At 48.8% G+C, this 16,864-nt stretch overlaps 1 protein-coding gene across 1 annotated transcript in view; it reads right to left on the bottom strand.

The window, feature by feature from the left end:
• Rab3 (RAS oncogene family member Rab3) overlaps positions 1 to 16,864 on the bottom strand; it is a 103,411-nt gene that overhangs the window by 79,995 nt on the left and 6,552 nt on the right. The window lies entirely within an intron of this gene.

Below are 16,864 nucleotides of genomic sequence, written 5' to 3'. Positions count from 1 at the left end.
CGCGACCCAGCCGACCCGTTCGCACTGCGCTTGCTCGCTCGACCAGCGAAAATGGTAGCGGAATATAAGCCACCGCCAACGACGCCTCGAATCACTCTCGCGTGCATGCCTCAACAGCACTTTGTTGCGAGGCGACACAGCCGCGGGCCGAACCGTTTTCTCTCGCGTTTTCAACTGCCCCCCGCGTTCTTTCGAGCTCGCGGAGCCTTGTTAATTCAGCAACACAGGTTGCTGAGCGACGCACCTTGATAGTCCGCTGCATAAGTAATGACACCGGGCGCCGCACAGCCGCGGGCTTTCCCCGCCGCCGCATACGCGAAAGCGAAGCCGGGAGATTCGGCAACGCTTTAATGGCATTTTAATTAGGTCTCCCTCCTCCTGGCCAGTAATTAGGCAGTCCTTTTCTGGCGCATGCGCACCCATCGCGGCCATGCGCATAAACGCATATTTACACGGCGACTGCACGAGAAATAACGAGGACGCGGAGAGAAAAGGGTGGTGTTTTAATCAAGCCCGACTGAGTGCAAACAAGGTTCGCGATAACGCACGCACGCACGCTGTCACGCTTATCGTCGTAAATTTCGTGTACTTCGCCCACGTTTCCGGGCTGCTATACTTCTCTCTCTCCACACACACACCACCGGTCGCGTAGCCGTGTTTCCGTTAGCGGGAAAACTTGGTTTATAAATTCCATTCGAGACTCAAGGGACCTTCTTCTCCTGCATGCGTAGTGAATCAGGGCATGCATATATAAGTGGGCGATAAACCATGCAGCAGTCATTAGAGATTTGTGCGGAAATTAAACATACCGGAATCGCTCCCCCCACCCGCGCATTTTTCTCTCTCCAGAAAATGAAAAATTTATGGCGAGAGAAGAAACACGAGCTCAGAAGAAAAATTACAAGTACCTGCTTTAATTTCCTTCCCGATAGTTGCATTAACGGTTCAAGCAACACGATTGGGCCGGTTAGTATAAAAAGTTGAGGAGCCGACCTATTCTACAGAAGTGAATAAGCTCTGCTATGTCGAGCTTCGTGTATACCGTTGGTTCCTAGCTTCTTCGTGCTACACCTGGTGTGTCTTTGTGCCGGGCAGAGTAGACGTGATCGGCGGCTCTCTCTGCACGTGTTCGCGGCGTGGTCTTGAATCCTCCGTGTTTCAATGTTCGCGCGGCTTTCTTCCGGAACGGCAATGGGGAGGCGTCCTCTTCGAGCGGCCGGCGTTTATTTGGCCTCTTCTTGGCTTGTTCCATATTTGTTTTTAAAGCAGAGCTTTACTACTTTCGTCCAGCGGTTCTGCCGCGAATGCCGAAGTTCGCCTCTTGGCCGGAGACCGAACCCCTGAGACACACCCCCTCGAAAAGCAACGCGTGATTCGCCGGGCCCGCTTTCGGCGCTGCGCACAAGGCCCCGTTTTCAGTCCTTCTGCTCAGCCATGAGCGGCAGTTGCGGCCGATAAGCTGATCGGCACCGACCACCCCCGCAGCGTGTCATGCATGCGCAGCTGGGTCGTCTCGAGATACGTGACTCGTCTTACGCCGCGTTTGCAGTGAAAGAGGAACGCCGCGTTCGCTGTGAATGAAAGCGAGGCCGGGCCTCCTCCTGTGAGCGTCGCACGGGACCGAGCGGCTTTGATCCGTGGTCGGTAATACAGCTACATCAAAGGTTAACCAAGCGAAACCAAGACTCAACCAGACTAGGCCAAGCTTTTGCTTTGCATATCCAAGATTGGCTGAGCTAAGGCGCAGCCATTCTTTATTTATCTCCGCGTTTCGACTCGCTTCCGACTCTCCTTTCTGCCAACGGACGCCACGATCCCGATCAATGGAAGAATAACAGCTTCGCAGTAAATATTGCTCGTCCCTGCCGCGTGCGAGGGTTCCTCCGTCGCATGACAGGCGACAACATGATCCCGGAAACGCAAGGGTCGAACGCCTCGCGCTTGACTCAAACGAGTCCTCGTGCGTCAGAAGAGCTCAGCGTCACGTGACGATGAAGGCTCTGGGGCAACTGCACCTCGCGAAGACGTTGATCCCTCGCCTCATGTCACTACCCGACGGGATGAAAGCGCGGAGTCGTTATACAATGCGCCGTTTTTAACCCCCTACGGATGATACCCCGCGCACAGACATTTTGTTCAGAAGGATACAAAGGCGAGCCAACTTTTTTCCCTCGTCACTGCCTCATTGTATCCGCGCAGCAGCAAATGTTAGGCGAACATATGCTATCGCGTTTCTCGCCGCCGACGATATTTATAGCCGTGCGGACGCCTCTTTTGTACAGGCGCGCATCAGGTGCGCATTCTGCGTCAGCCAGGATGAATGAATGGGCGATTTTTTTACGACGTTACTCGCAAAAACGATTCATTTCAAAGTGGGCACGACCTTCACAACTCCTCCGCACTTATTTCTCTCTCGCGTACGGCAGGCTTCTTTCTCGAGTGACTTCTTCCCTTGAAGTGCACTCCATCTTACGTCTGAACAGAAAGAGAGGGAAGAAATCTCGGGCGAAGACATCGTAGCTTAAATTAAGATGAAGCACTAGTGGCCTTGGGCTGAGCGTGCAATGCGGAGAGCTGCCAGCCAGTGGACTATCGGGGTAACAGAGTGGCTACCGGGGGACAGGTCTATGAGTATAGAGGGAGGGCATCAAATAGATGGAGGAGTTAATGGAGAAAACACGGAGGCAAGAAACAGACAAGAGCATCGCAAGACAGAAACGGCTGGAGGTAATACATGGGAGAGGCCTTCGTCCTGCACGGGACAAAGGCAGTGTGATTATGTCGATGATGACGATGATGATGGGGAGAAGCTAATGCTACGAGAGTGCCATCTTCGCAGTGACAACGCAAAAGGCCAAAAAAGGCCAAATCGAAAGACTGTTACGACAAAACGATACTCAAGCCAATTTCAACAAAATTTTCAGACAATTAATCGAGATAACGAATAAAATATGCGAATTAAAGAGGCGATTCACCGGCCAAATAATCGCACTACTCCTATGACGACACCATGAACAGTTTCCGCAATTAGCGGCGGCCAGCAAATGCTACCGCCAATAAACATGATTGCGCGGTTGTAATGATGCCTCTGGTTTCATTTGATCGCGCAGCTCTAACGTTAAGCCGCAATTAACACGCTCGCTACTTTGTTTTCGATATATCTTCACCAATGACGTCACCGCTGACGTTTGTAGCGGGAAATTTGAAGATGGGTCAACACTACAGCAGTGTGAGAGGAGATCGTATTGGAGGCTGGGTGCGCTGTGATCGCGTTGGGGAAAGTGGCCAAAATGAGATTAAAGGACGGGGGAAAGGTGAGAGAGAGAGAGAAAACGTTTATTGAAAAGCAGGGACGGGGTAGGGGAGAAAAAGAGTTAGGAGCTGTGGGCGGCCATCCTATTCCGGTAGGCCGCGTGCCGCGGCTGCCATCTTCGCCCGAGAGATCAGGGCCTCCTGGTCTTCGAGCTGGCAGCTCTACAACGCGCACTCCCACTGCTCAAGGGTAGGGGATCTGGGAGGTGGAGGGTTGGTGGGGCACGTCCAGACGAGATGAGCTGTGGTGTTAGGCTCATCGCATTGGGGGCAGTTGAGTGGGTAGTTAGTAGGGGATATGTGGTGGAGATGGAGGTGATTGTAATAAGTGTTGGTTTGAAGTCGGCGCCAAATGCAGGCGTCAGCGGTAGAAAGGGAAGGGTGGGGAGGGGGATAGGTGCGTCGGGTTGCTCTGTAGTGGTAGAGGATGTCGGTGTATGTTTGGGAGAGGGGCGCAAAGGAGTTTGTAATACTGGCTGCATTGTTGCCCTCTTCTGGGAATGCCCGGTGAAGGAGAGCTCGGGCGGTGGCGTGTGCCACCTCGTTCCCAGGGAGCGAAGTGTGGCTGGGTGTCCACACTATGCGGGCATGAGGGAGAGTGGGGCATTGAGAAAGGATGGCCAGGGTAAGAGCCGAGACTCGTCCGAGTGCAAAACGACGGCAGGCAGCTTGTGAATCAGACAGTATCGTTATGCTGGGACTCATGGCTTGGGTCATTGCGAGGGCAATAGCTGCTTCTTCGGCCGTGGTAGTAGACTCTGTGCAGACAGTTGCCGAGGTGAGGAAGGCATTGTCGAAGCGGGCAACAGTGGCGACGTGAGCTGGTCGCTGAGGATAGGGGGGGAAAGGTGAAGTGTGGTTTAAACAGGAATGTTGTCAATCTTGTCGTAAGTATCTAGGGGAAGGAGAAGTCTTACGGGGGGACGTGGGGAGCAGGTACACCGTTTTAAACTGCTCGTGCTATCTAGATCACTTGAGAAGCGAAATTTTGTAATTAAGTGAAGAGTGCAGCTGTCCACGGAGTAAGGGTTGACAGGCATCGTGGGAAGGATGGTAGGGGGTTGGAAATTGCGATGACGGGTATCTTACGGCGGCTGCAAACCAACGCCTTTCCCCGTGGTACACGCCTTCATGCTTTTTATACTGCACATTACTCTCCAAAATGCAAACACTGCCAATCCCCATGCACCCTATACCACACGGTGTGGGAGTTCCACGTAACCCCAACTCTACTCCCCCTTCCAAACCCAACCCCTGAGCTGTGGGAGGGCCAGCTGGCTAGCGGACCTGGGTGACAAGCAAGAGCTGATATACCGGGCGCAACTGGCCGCACGTGCCCACGGCCTCCTACTAGACTGAGGACGCCCCCCGCAAGAGAGGAACGGCTCAACCAACTCCGTTCCAGCTCAATAAAACATTTTCACCACCAACCAAATGAGGTGATGTGGATAAGCTTTGCTGTGGGGCAGCGGTGGGGTGGTGAGAAGCTCGCCTATAGGTTTTGGGGTCCGGCATATAGTTAAGTGAGCTATCAAAACTTAGCTATTTTAAATAAAACAAGGACGCAGTTGCCTTCGTTCTCCAATTACAACACGTTTTTACACACCGTTGGCAGTTCTATCCAGAAGTGTTTGAATGCCCCTAAGTAGACATGTTTCCCTCCGGGGACACCGCAATAAAAGTAGTCCACTGTCCAATAGCTCCGTATGAAATTGATTTGAGGGAAACGTCAAAGTAAATTTTAAGGCACCACTACGAGTACTTTAACGATACAAAATATCGTCATTTATAATTCAATTTAAAATGTTTTGGCGTGAAACATTTCACGCCTCCTGGGAATGCGATTTCTAAAAAGATGTTTTGCCCTGTTTTTTTTTTTTACTTTTTTTTTGAACGTCTGAAGATTACTCACCTAATAGATGCCGACGGATTTGTGGCAATACCCTTAACTTAGGTGCAGTGGAATTTTACCGAAATCCTGAAATTTATTCGAAGTACTCTTTAGATACAAAAGCCAGTTTTATAACTGCACAAGTTTACCATCTAAACATCTGTGGAAATTCTTGTTAGGTGGCATACGTTAACATTCATTAATGTTAATTTTTTTAAAGAAACCACAAATTTGTTCACAAAGATGTGTATAAGTAACAGTCGGCGGCAGAAAATAATGCAACAATTTTGCAGCTGTGAAAACACGTTTAATTACTTTGTTAGAAAAGAAATTTTGAAACATCCTGAAATTTGTTTTTTATCATCTGTATGAGTCATCTTCAGGCGCAAACACATATTATGCGAGCGGAAAAAATATTTTGGAATCTGCGAGAAAACCGCCTACGTTAAATGTTATTCATTTATCGCTAGCAGCGAATTTCAAACAAAAAAAAACTCTGAAAATTGTTTTAAAACATTTTGTCTGAGTAACGCTACGACTAAATACAAATCGACGGAAAAACTTTACGGGCGCAAGATATATACATCGCGCGTTATTTGTTATTTATTTAACGGGGCTCTTTCAGCAAGGAATTTTCAAAAACCAATTTGATCAACTTCGAAAACCTAACGGGTATTCGTGGAATTGTGAAAAGCACGCTTTATCCAGATGTAATTCATTCGGCCGCGTCAGGCATGAATAATCGAAAAATCGTAAATTTTCTTTTTAGACAGTTCTGCGAGTACTGTATTGATGCAAAAAAGCAGCCCTATCTCTTCAGGAGTGTAAGAATATGTAAACACGCGCTCAATGTTATTCGTTTAAACTGGATAGAAGTGGAATTTCGCATACAGCAGTTAGTTTTCAGGCAATTTTATGACTAATGTTTATATGGCAAAAAAAAAAACGACGTTAGAAGTGTAATAAAATGGTGGGATCAGCGAAAACAGATTCAAAGTGACCACAGACAAAGTGCAACTTTGTTCAGTACAATCAATTAGCCTTCGGTAACTCACTCAGCTACACGAAAGACGCTTTTTAACTGAAAACGCACAAGAAATATTGGAACAGTTTCAAACGTCAAACCACAGTGACGTAATATTGAAGGAAGTGACTTGCTATGGGCCAGCACCAAAATAAAAAACGGGCCCATCTCGCCGCGAGGGGGACTCGAGTAAATGCGTCGCATAGGGGGTGGGTGTATTGCGTTAACGTTTAGTGTTTGGGTAGCTGGTGGTAGTGAATGCGTTGTATCAGCAGCTTCTTGACGTAGTTTGAATGAGTCAAGGATATAAGGCGCGTTCGTAGCCTCCCATTCTGTGTCGGTTTTGTGGCGCATGCGGTAGAGCACCATGTACATTGCGTTCCGCCCGCAGGGTCGAGGGATCGAAACCAGGCGCCGGATAGTATTTTTTTTTTATATAGTGTAGGGGGAGGGGTGCGGACAACGACTACGGACGTCAACGCGGGTGACATCGTGAGTTACTGAAATGCTCTGCATTTAAAACACAATGGAGGAAGTGCCTCGCTATGGGCATGCTCGTCACAAATGTCAGCACACGAAAAAAAAAAAAAAAAAAAAGATCGCCATCCCGCCCTGTGAAAGTGGGGGCTCAGCGAAGCTGTTGTTAACCACTACAAATGCTGATGGAGGAATGTGTGAAATGCTTCTTGTCGTCCCTGCGGTCTTTTCGCTTGCGCTCGGCTTTTCTGGCGGCCAATTCTGGGTCCTGACTAGCCTGACGCATGCGCTTCACGTCTTGGGCCAAGTACTGCTCAATTTAGTGATGCTAGTCATGCCTAGCCTTCAAACGTAATCTGCAAACATAATCTTTACCAGGAACACACCGTTGGAAGGGGGGAGGGTCCATTGTTCGCAGGCGCCTTATCATCCAAAATGCGGTTGCGATGTTTGTTCTGTTTTTTTTAATCCCCAAGGGGGGGATTAAAAAGAAATTAAAAAAAAGAGGGGGGGGGGACATATCATTAGATGGCTTCTGGTTAGATATTTTTAAAATGGGGTCCCAACAGTGTATTGCACTTTAATTATGTTTCTTGCTGTTTTTTTTTTAAACTACTCTCGCTACTGTTATTCTGACGAAGGCCGGTGTCGAAACGTTAAAACCATTCCTCTTTCGACGTGTGTCTCATTTTCTTCATTATATATATATATATATATATATATATATATAGAGAGAGAGAGAGAGAGAGAGACGAAGATTTAATATACTGGTGAGTATTATAAAATTGAAAAGAAAAAAGTCTCTTCGAGTTCAAGAAATCGTTGGCGGCGCCTCCGCTTGCTCGCCGCAGATCCAACAATTCCCACCGCATGTGTGAGAAGACAGTTGATATGCACGCGTCTCCTGTCACAAGTAAGCTTTGTGTACTTGGCAACCGTTACCGGCGCCACCTTGGCTGCCCCTGAGCACTGGAGCGATAATCGCACTCTGCCTATTTTGTAATGAATGATGAGATTAGTCCCACCTGTCAACCCATTCCCTATCTCACGTTCGAGCGAGATCAGTTCATGCGGGGTGGGGGAGGTGCTCGTAGTCGCAAGTTCCGAAAGCTTCCGCTGAGTGAGAAACAAAAACAAGTGTCCCGCGACTGGGAATGAGAATCGCCGCCACATGCCACCGTTTCTTAGGCGGGGATCATATCAGCGTAAAGAACTCTTCGTTTCTTAGAACGCGTCTTCGGTGGTTTTACGTGCGAGTCTACTGGAAGAAAAAACGACGTTAAGGAAAGGATAAAAGCTGCAAGTGGTCGCGTGGAACCCAAGCCCCTATGCTTCGGATCATTTCACGGCTGATCGAGCCGCACGAGAAGCGGCACTCGTTATGCGGGGGTTAAACAAGTTAAGCAACAGAGGCCCAGTGTCGACCAACGCCTGTGGGTGTAGTTATAGATGGCGGTACTTTGATATGCAGGGCGAAAGCTCCTGGTTTGCATACTGGCGTTCGCCTCGAATATCAAAAAGGATATAGTATTCCAAACGCGAAAATTTCGACCTTTGTGTCTGTCTGTCTTTCCGTCGCTCGATTCGACCGCCCGGACAAAAGACAGGTGTGACAATGCCTGAACGCTGTAAGGCACCACCGTCGCTTCAGCGAACAGCGCCGCCCGTGGCGAACCGCTTGTCAGTGGAATGCCGGTGGCGGTCAGCGCAGCGTTGCTGAGCATGGCTTTCTATCATTCTGCGGCTTGAAAAGCGCAGATAACCACAACGACGTTTTTCAGATCGGTAAATCTTGAAAGTAGAGGCAACCTTTACGAGACCTGTCATGCGTGTGACTTACGCCAATACTCAGTAATAACGAATTGGCAGATGACATTGAGCGTACACTCAATGCGCCAAGCTGGAAGTGCAAGTCTGCTCCTTCGTGCAAAGTTTTCATGCCTGCATGCAGCTTGGCTTATCGAGGAATATATGTCAGCTAAATGCTCCTACAAAGCTGAGCTGTGCAGCCTATCCAGGAATGCGGCGGCGCTGGCCTATGGCAGTTGACGACGAAACGGCGTCGTGCACAAGCGAAAGACAAAGTTTCCAGCGCCGCTTGGAGTATCCTCGCAAACGTAAAAAACTTTACAACCGAAGAGGTAACGTTAGTGTGGACACCAGCTCATCGGGGACTCATTGGGAATGAGAAAGCACATGCGACCGCCCGAGGTCTTACAGTCCGGGCGACCGCCGCCAACGCCGCCGCTGCTGATGTCCAGTCGTTGGCCTCAGCCTTGCATGCCGAACCTCCTTCCCAAATGACGGCGAACGAAGGGCCGAGTGACTACAGTGAAATCACGCAATATTATAGACTGGAGAGGAAGATAATACCTCCTGCGGATCCGCAGCTAAGTAGAAAAGAGGAGATTTACTGGAGACGTTTACAGACGGGAGTTTTCCAGAACCCAGTCCTATATAGTAAGTGGCATCCCAAAGTCGTCGATCCAAGATGTAAGAAATGTAAGGGTCGAGCGGACCTCGTCCACATGGTGTGGACTTGTCCTTCGTACAATAAACCGCACCGAAACGTAGCATCCTGGGAGGCACTACTCCTCAGCCGAACCTCCGAAACCCAGTGTAAGATCATCGGTCTCGCCCTAGAAGCCGCCAAGTCCCAAGGGATACCGGCTGACTGATGGGGGGAGGGAGCACCTAACGCTCCCTTTTTGACTGGTGTGTAAAAAAGTTTCCACTGACTGACTGACTGGGGGGTGCCTTCTAAGATTTACCCCAAAAGAGAAGTTGGGATAGACGACCCTCCGTAACTTCATTAACTACGGTAGAAACGTGTTTAATTTCACAGAAACACGTTATACTACAGCCACCGGGAATCGTTTCCAGAATAAATGCTGCATGGTGGTAGAACGACATTGCTTGTCGTGGAAAAGTATTGCTTTATAAGACTTGCAATGACATCTGGCTAGTCGGTTAATGGTTTTTCAAAAAACAATTCCTGAGTGGGTGAAGGACGAGAGACAGGAGGGTGCCAAAAACCTGCCCCCAGTTTCACAACTGAATGCTGCGGTCGAGTTTTCCGAGCTGCCACGTGCGCTTGAAAAACACGCACTTTTCTGTCTAACGACGATGATGGTTCATCGCAAAGCTTTCTAGTGTGGGTTTCCTTGGTTTCCTTCTGGATATAAACGTTGTCTAGTAGAGCTTCGATTTTGACCAGTACGCAGTTTTGTCTTTTGATCGCAGCGTCTCTGACTTTGACCCTTTTCTATTCTATTACGCACGAAGAAAGGTTCGCGTTCAACCATCGCAATCGTTAGATGGAGGGCTCGATGATGATGTTGCTCGTTAATTTTAAACTTCAATGCACCCATCTCCAAATCCAAACTGCTTCCAGCGTGTCGAAAATGCGTCCGTACTGGAGGACTCGGGCTGATGCACCCCTATTTGAAACAACTGGTTGGTTTCTTTACAAGGCATTACACGATTTCTTTAAGAATACGGCAAAGAATACTTAAGCATTAAAAAACACAGGCTGACGGTAACACTGCCACATTTTTTAACTATCGGTGCCAGCGTTTATTTTACGCATGTGTTAAAATGGGAAGGGGAGGGGGATGGTTCGTAGCTTGGGATGTTGGGTGGTTGATTAACTTTGGCTCTTGATAACATGACCACTACAAACGTGAGAGTTCTGCTTCGGCTCTCAGGCTCCCATGCTGTCACTCAGGGCTGTAGCCGACTTTTTTTTTTTTTTTTTGAGTGTGTGTGTGTAAGGGGGGGGGGGGGGTGAGTTATGCGAAGAGCCGAGTTTTGCCGAAAGAAACGAAGTCTCGCGCACGCGTTCCCTAGAAAAATTTCGGAGGGGGTTTGAACCCCCAAACCCCCGTCTGGCTAGGTACCTGCTCTCACTCACGTAAACCGAAGGCACAAAGCTCACGGTTACAGAAAGAAAGTGTAAACTGCCGCCAAGTTTCCCCGGCCACTCGGTAATTGACCTCGTACGTAAGTGCCTTTCTCTTCAAAGCACACGTATCGAGGTATCCCTCTGTTAAGGCTGGCGTGGAAACCGTAGTCATTGAAACCAGTTAAGATAATTTAAAGTGGTAGAAATGAATACCAATATTAATAGTTTTATTCCTACTCAGGTCCGACAAGTTTACGTAGCCGGTATTGCATCTAACAAGCAAACACGCCTGTCTAGACTTCGTTTCGCAGCACGTATCTGCTCACAACACCACCAAAACATTCAAAGCAGCGAAGCAAACACGGCAACAATAACGGGAGGCTGCGCAGTCCAACACACCGGCTCATTCCACTAACGAGGGGAGCGCCGAGTGGTGGCGCCACCCATCCAGCTGCCCGGTCACAAGAGCGTTTCAACAACTAGAACTCGTGACATCGCTCGTATGTGTCCACATTATTGAGCGCAAAGAAAACGTCAGGCATATATTACGCAAAAGCTATACCCACATAACCTGGAGTACCAGCAAGTTGAAATGGTTCTTGGGATAGAAAATAAAAAAAAGGGAACGCGTAAAAAAAAACGGCGTTAAATAGGGTAGAGATAAAGCAAACACTAAAACAAAAGATTCCGGCTCGAGCTGTGTCAAGCCCAACGGAAACAAAAGGCGATAACAGGCGGCGCGCGAGCAGCGCGAAAGCGGGAAAATTGAACTGAACTGGGCAAACCACCCCTGCATTCATCACGGAAGAAGGGAAAGAGCACGAAGGGTGGGAGGTGGAGGGACGAGAGGGTGTCACAGAGGCGTCAGAAGACTATCGTCTTTCCGCGATATTTGCAGTGAAGCAAGCTGGCGCGCGGACGATTGATTGATTGTGGGGGTTTAACGCGCCGACGCAACGCAGGCGATGAGGCGCGCCGAAGTGGAGGGCTCCGGATTAATTTCGACCACGTGGGGGTCTTTAACGTGCGCCGAAATCTCGTACACACGGGCGCTTTCGCTTTTCGCCTCCGTCTGAAAAGCGGCCGACCGAACCCGCGTCTTCGTGCTCAGCAGCACAACGCCATAGTCACTGAGCCACCGCGGCGGGTATACGCGGACAACTTTGTTACCTATAACCAACAAAGGGAATCGACAAAGGGAATCAACGAAGAGGAACTTCGTGGTGAACTAATTACTACAAATAAATTAAACTGACCGTTATGATGGAGTCGTCGCAGCGGCTGACTGCCACATATCTTGTTCCAGGATAGTTTCGACTTGCAGCCGTTTTCTCAACTCGTACTCTTCCCCTATAATCCCACGCATGCAATGACAGCAGATGGGAATCCATAGTTGTTTACAACTCCACGTCTAACGAACTAGTAACGACAAGTAAATGAAACTCGTAGTAATGATAGAGTCGTCTTGGCGGCCAATTACCACAAATCTGTCTCGTAATAGTTCCGACAAAACACGTATTACATCCGTGTTTGCAACCATACTCCATCCGTTAATTAATTAATTTATTTATTTATTTTAATACCACAAAGGCATGGCCAACAGGCATTACATGGGGGATGAGCTCAAAGAAAAAATAGCTGGTAAAAACCACGCGAGATATGAAGAAAGAACTTGACAAACAATTGATTTGAAAAAGTGCAGAGGCGGGCGGGTCACAAGGAAAAAAAATAATAATAAAAATAAAAAGCGGAAGATGACGCAAAGTTTAGGACTTACAAAAAAAAATTCCCAGGCAAAAAATCCCGCGAGATATGAACAACGAACTTGACAAACAATTGATTTGAAAAAAGTGGGGTGGCGGGTATGAAAGCAGATGGGCATTTTCCATTGTTTACAACGCCACGATGAACTATTAGGCGGAGTAACTGAAACTTGGCGTACTGATAGAACCGTCTTCGCGTCCAATTTCAGTATTGCCATTTTTTAATGCAATAAATTTCGAGAGATTATGATGATGATGATTGCTATTGGTATCCCCTTTGTAGCGGGGTGATGACGTGTCATCTTGTCAAAAAAAAAACTAATATACCTATGTGTTATCCTCTTCGTGTAATACTAGCGCTGCTCTTAGGCTAGGCACAAAATACTTATTTTTTCCTGTTACAGGTGGTAACTGTCCTAGGCAATATTCCCCTCTCTGCTTTTCGTCCAACAGCATTCTAATCTTCTTTTCATCCCCTCGACAGCCTTGAAGTCAACTCCCTCTGTGCTACCCTTAAATCCTAGTGGAAGCCGAATATTTCCCTCATGCGAATTTGGATGGGTACCCTCGCATTCTAACACTATGTGCCGCATAGTTTCTGTTTCTTTTCCGCAGACCACGCATACCCCATACCCCAAGGATGCCATACCCCAGAGCATTCGCCAGAAAGTTGGCTTCGCCTCAAAGCGTTTTCTGTCGGAGCTCAGGGCAGCATCATTGGGTTACAGTGGCGATAATACAGCTTAGCAGTAAAAAATGAACAACGTATATGCGTTTTCACGGTTCCAATATCCGAGCGTAGTTGCGCATGTTTCCTCCTCGAAGTGACCTTTCCGGTGAACCTCTCGCTGTCAGCAGCGCCCTGTCAAATGCCCGTTGCTTCCTTCCGGGCGGGAAGAGAAGAGAGACGTCGCGCCGGCAACGGAACTTCCCGGAACAGCGTCCGAAAGCGGCCCTCAATAATGGAAGTGTAATCCCCGCCCCGCTGGGACGCCGTGCGAGAACGGGACCTGGAGGGACTTCCGCACCGCGAGCGCTTTCCGCAAAGCGGTCGGATAACATCAACTATACAGCGGCGTAAACCCGTTTTCAGTTGAAAACGGCGACGAAAAAACGTATACACCGCAAACCTTCACCACAGGTTTATGAATGCGCGTTGTGCAAAAAAGAACACACACAATAAAAAGAACGATGAAATAGAGTAAATGCAACCGAAGCACGGTACTAGCTTAACATGTGCAGCTTTCCCGCTAATGGCAGCCCTTTCAACAGCGATTACTGAGTAGTTATTTAGCGAAATGTAGAATATTTTCGCGCAGCAAATATTGGGGGTGAAAACTTGCTTTGTGCATAGTTTAAATAAAGTCTAGCGCGTTACGCAAATAAGCTCCAGAACCTTGAAAAGTATCCCACACAAATGCACTGGGAGTAAGATTTGACAGCGAATTGCACAAAAAATATTCAGAATCCTGGAAAATTATTTTCAAGTTTTTATTTCCACGCTGACTTGCTTTATGCCACATATCACTTTCCTGAAGTGGTTTTGCTATAGGTTCCTGAGAGGTCGGAATTTTGAGCAAGAAATTTCTGCTGGGGATGAACTAAAAAAGTATTTAGCGCCTTCTTTTTCTTTTTGTAAAAGGCCGTGGCCTTGAGGAATTGTTGCAGACGTCACATAAGTTCAAGTGGCGTAACTTGAACGCCTAAATGAAATGTGTGTTAGAGGAGTGGCATAACTCAAGGTACGTGACTCAAGGGAGGTGCCCTTACAGGATGACACCGGCATAACTGTCGTTCCAGCGCATCTCCAAGACGAAGAAACCTGCGGGCGTTCGGTCCGCCAGGAGAAGGCGTCTGGAACTCACCGCTGAACGCCCCGCCCCGTACACGGCTGCTATGCTTCCTTCACGCTTCCGGGCCTCTTGTGGTCACCTGGTATTATATATGGTATGGTGGCGAGTTTGGCGAGTTGGTGTCCTTGCATCTTGGGGAACAGCGCGAACTAACAGGGACACAAATAAGAAAGAAGTCAACAGGACAAGCGCTTGTCCTGTTCACTTCTTTCTTATCTGTGTCCCTGTTAGTTCGCGCTGCTCCCCAAAATTTATGGTACGCTTTCGCGGCCTCGAGTTTGCGATCGACTTTCGGCCCAACTTTTTCAACGGCGCGCCCAACACGGGAAACTCCGCACAATGCCGCGCCAGATGCCGGGAACATTCGCAAATGCCCGCAGCAAGCAAGGTTACGCCAGTTCTGCGCCGCCGCCACCTGCTCCGCGCGTTCAAACTAAGAGCGACCTCGATGGCTTGCATGCGTGGTTTTCTATAGAACTGCGTTTCAACCAACTGGGATCGAGTCTGCACTGCGTTGTACCGCTTTCCTATTATGGCATTAGAGGCATCCCCCAATCCCGGATAACTACACTTCACCGACCCCCCCCCCCCACTTCTGAGTTACCGATGAATTTCCTCTCGCGCTGCAAAACCGCTAACCGCCTGGTCAACTCAGTTGGCACAGCGACTATGGCCGGTATTCAATGGCGTGGAATGCATGCAGGCAACCATGCGAGTGCGCCGCCATATCTGTGGCCAAGCGTCTGTTACTAGGCGACGTTGTGCGCACGGCACCCAGATAAGGCACTCCTCTTCTCCTCCATGTACTGTGTGAGTGCGCCCACGGCCGGACTGGAGCAGCGGCGAGCGCGCACTTTAAACTGCGCGCCCGCCGCTCCTCCAGCCCGGCCGTGGTGCGCCGTCACTCGTTACGTCGGGCTCCGCGGGATAGCGGTACTTGTCCATGTCCGCGGCGCATCGGCCATGTCTGTGGCCGTTTCCAGTGTTGCCAAGCGAAGAAATTGACCGCTAAACTTTTCAACGAATACCATCTATAGATAGGAGCTGACCCCATGTTCGAACCAATTAGCTCGAAATTCCCCAGGACTACCCGTCCGGGAAAGCCGAGATATCTTTTTAGCCAACATTGAGCGAGAAAGCCGGCGTTGGAGTTGGCGTCTGTACCAGGGAAACGGCTCCTTGGGAAGAGTATTCCATAGCACGACGCGTTCCACAGCGCGAACTTGACCCCGGCAGTAGACCGCAGATAAAGGAAGCGGAAGAACCTAGCCACACGAGAGAACGCACTTATACGAAATTGACCATCGTCGTCAACAGTCTCAAGAGGAAATATCACAAAGGCTGAACAATTCTAAAAAAAAAAAAAAAATCGCGCATCTCCACGAAGTGAATCATGATGAGTGGGCGAAGCACTGGGGATCGTTCTTACCGTAAATCACCCGTGGCATTGCCCACTCGCGCATGTAAATGAGTGACAACGCGTGTGTACAGTATACACAATTACAATCCAGTCCAATCCGATACAATTCAATTTAATCCAATCCGATACAATCCAATTCTCCTCGCGCATGCGCAACACTGTTGTACACGGACGCCAAGGGACAAAGCGAGGTCTAAAAGTGGTTACATCCCTCGGACCTTTTTGTAGTTTTTTGCCGATTATGGTCGACAGAGAGAATTTCGCGTCGTCAAGCATAAATCTAGACCCGACAACGCCTTTACGACCAATGACTGTATCGAGTCGGCCAAGGCCCCAGAGGAGATGCCGCCGACGGAACTGACTCCGCCCGTGATCAAATTCGCCTAACCCCGTATGTTCTAAGACAGCGGTTCTCAACCATGAGTGTGTCGGGGACCCCTTCCAAGCTTGCAAAAGGGCCAACTATGTTGATCCGTGTCATAATTTCCAAGAATTTGCACTCGCAGCTGAAGACCGACAACGTACTTATTAATGCCCGCCATTATGCTGACTTTTTGTGCTGATGTGTGTGGTATTGTCAAACAACTTGATCTTGCAGATAATAACCCAAACACATAAAGCTACCGTTTGTGCGTCTGGCTTTCCCGCAGAGCTGGCGTGTTGTGCAAAAAGACAACGTTAAACCATGGGCTACGCTACACTGGCTACGCCGAAAATTAAACGTCCTGTAGCGAAGCCACCTTTCTGCGTTTCCAGCAAGGTTTAGTAAAAAGTAAAAAATGAATGGGGGGGAGGAATTTTAAAAGTTTCGGGGAGGGTTTCACGGACCCCTGAAATGCCCCCGCGGACACCTTGGGGCCCGCGGACCCCCAAGTGAGAACCACTGTTCCAAGAAGCTGCTGCACGAGGACGCGGATCGGCCACGAAGGACCCGACCAATTTGTTTTCTGGGCCCCTGGGCCGAAGTTTTCCCAGATACGAAGCACGAATTCGCCAGCCACGGGCGCGATGGGAGGCATGGCTCCGCCGACCTATTCAACTGTACCCAGAGAGCGCAAAAAGATACGAATTTATTTATTTATTTATTTATTTATTTATTTATTTATTTATTTATTTATTTATTTATTTTACCCTCAGGGCATACAAGCATTGCAGAGGGGAGGGGCTCACATTAACGAGACAAAAAGATGTCAAAAGCGCGCTACAAGTGCTCAACGATT

This window comes from Haemaphysalis longicornis, unplaced genomic scaffold (assembly GCF_048455015.1).
Source record: "Haemaphysalis longicornis isolate Haplotype H1 unplaced genomic scaffold, Haemaphysalis longicornis Haplotype H1 scaffold_12, whole genome shotgun sequence".
Classification (NCBI taxonomy): domain Eukaryota; kingdom Metazoa; phylum Arthropoda; class Arachnida; order Ixodida; family Ixodidae; genus Haemaphysalis; species Haemaphysalis longicornis.
Note: the sequence above shows the minus strand (reverse complement) of the source record. Positions and strands in the feature narration are given on the sequence as shown.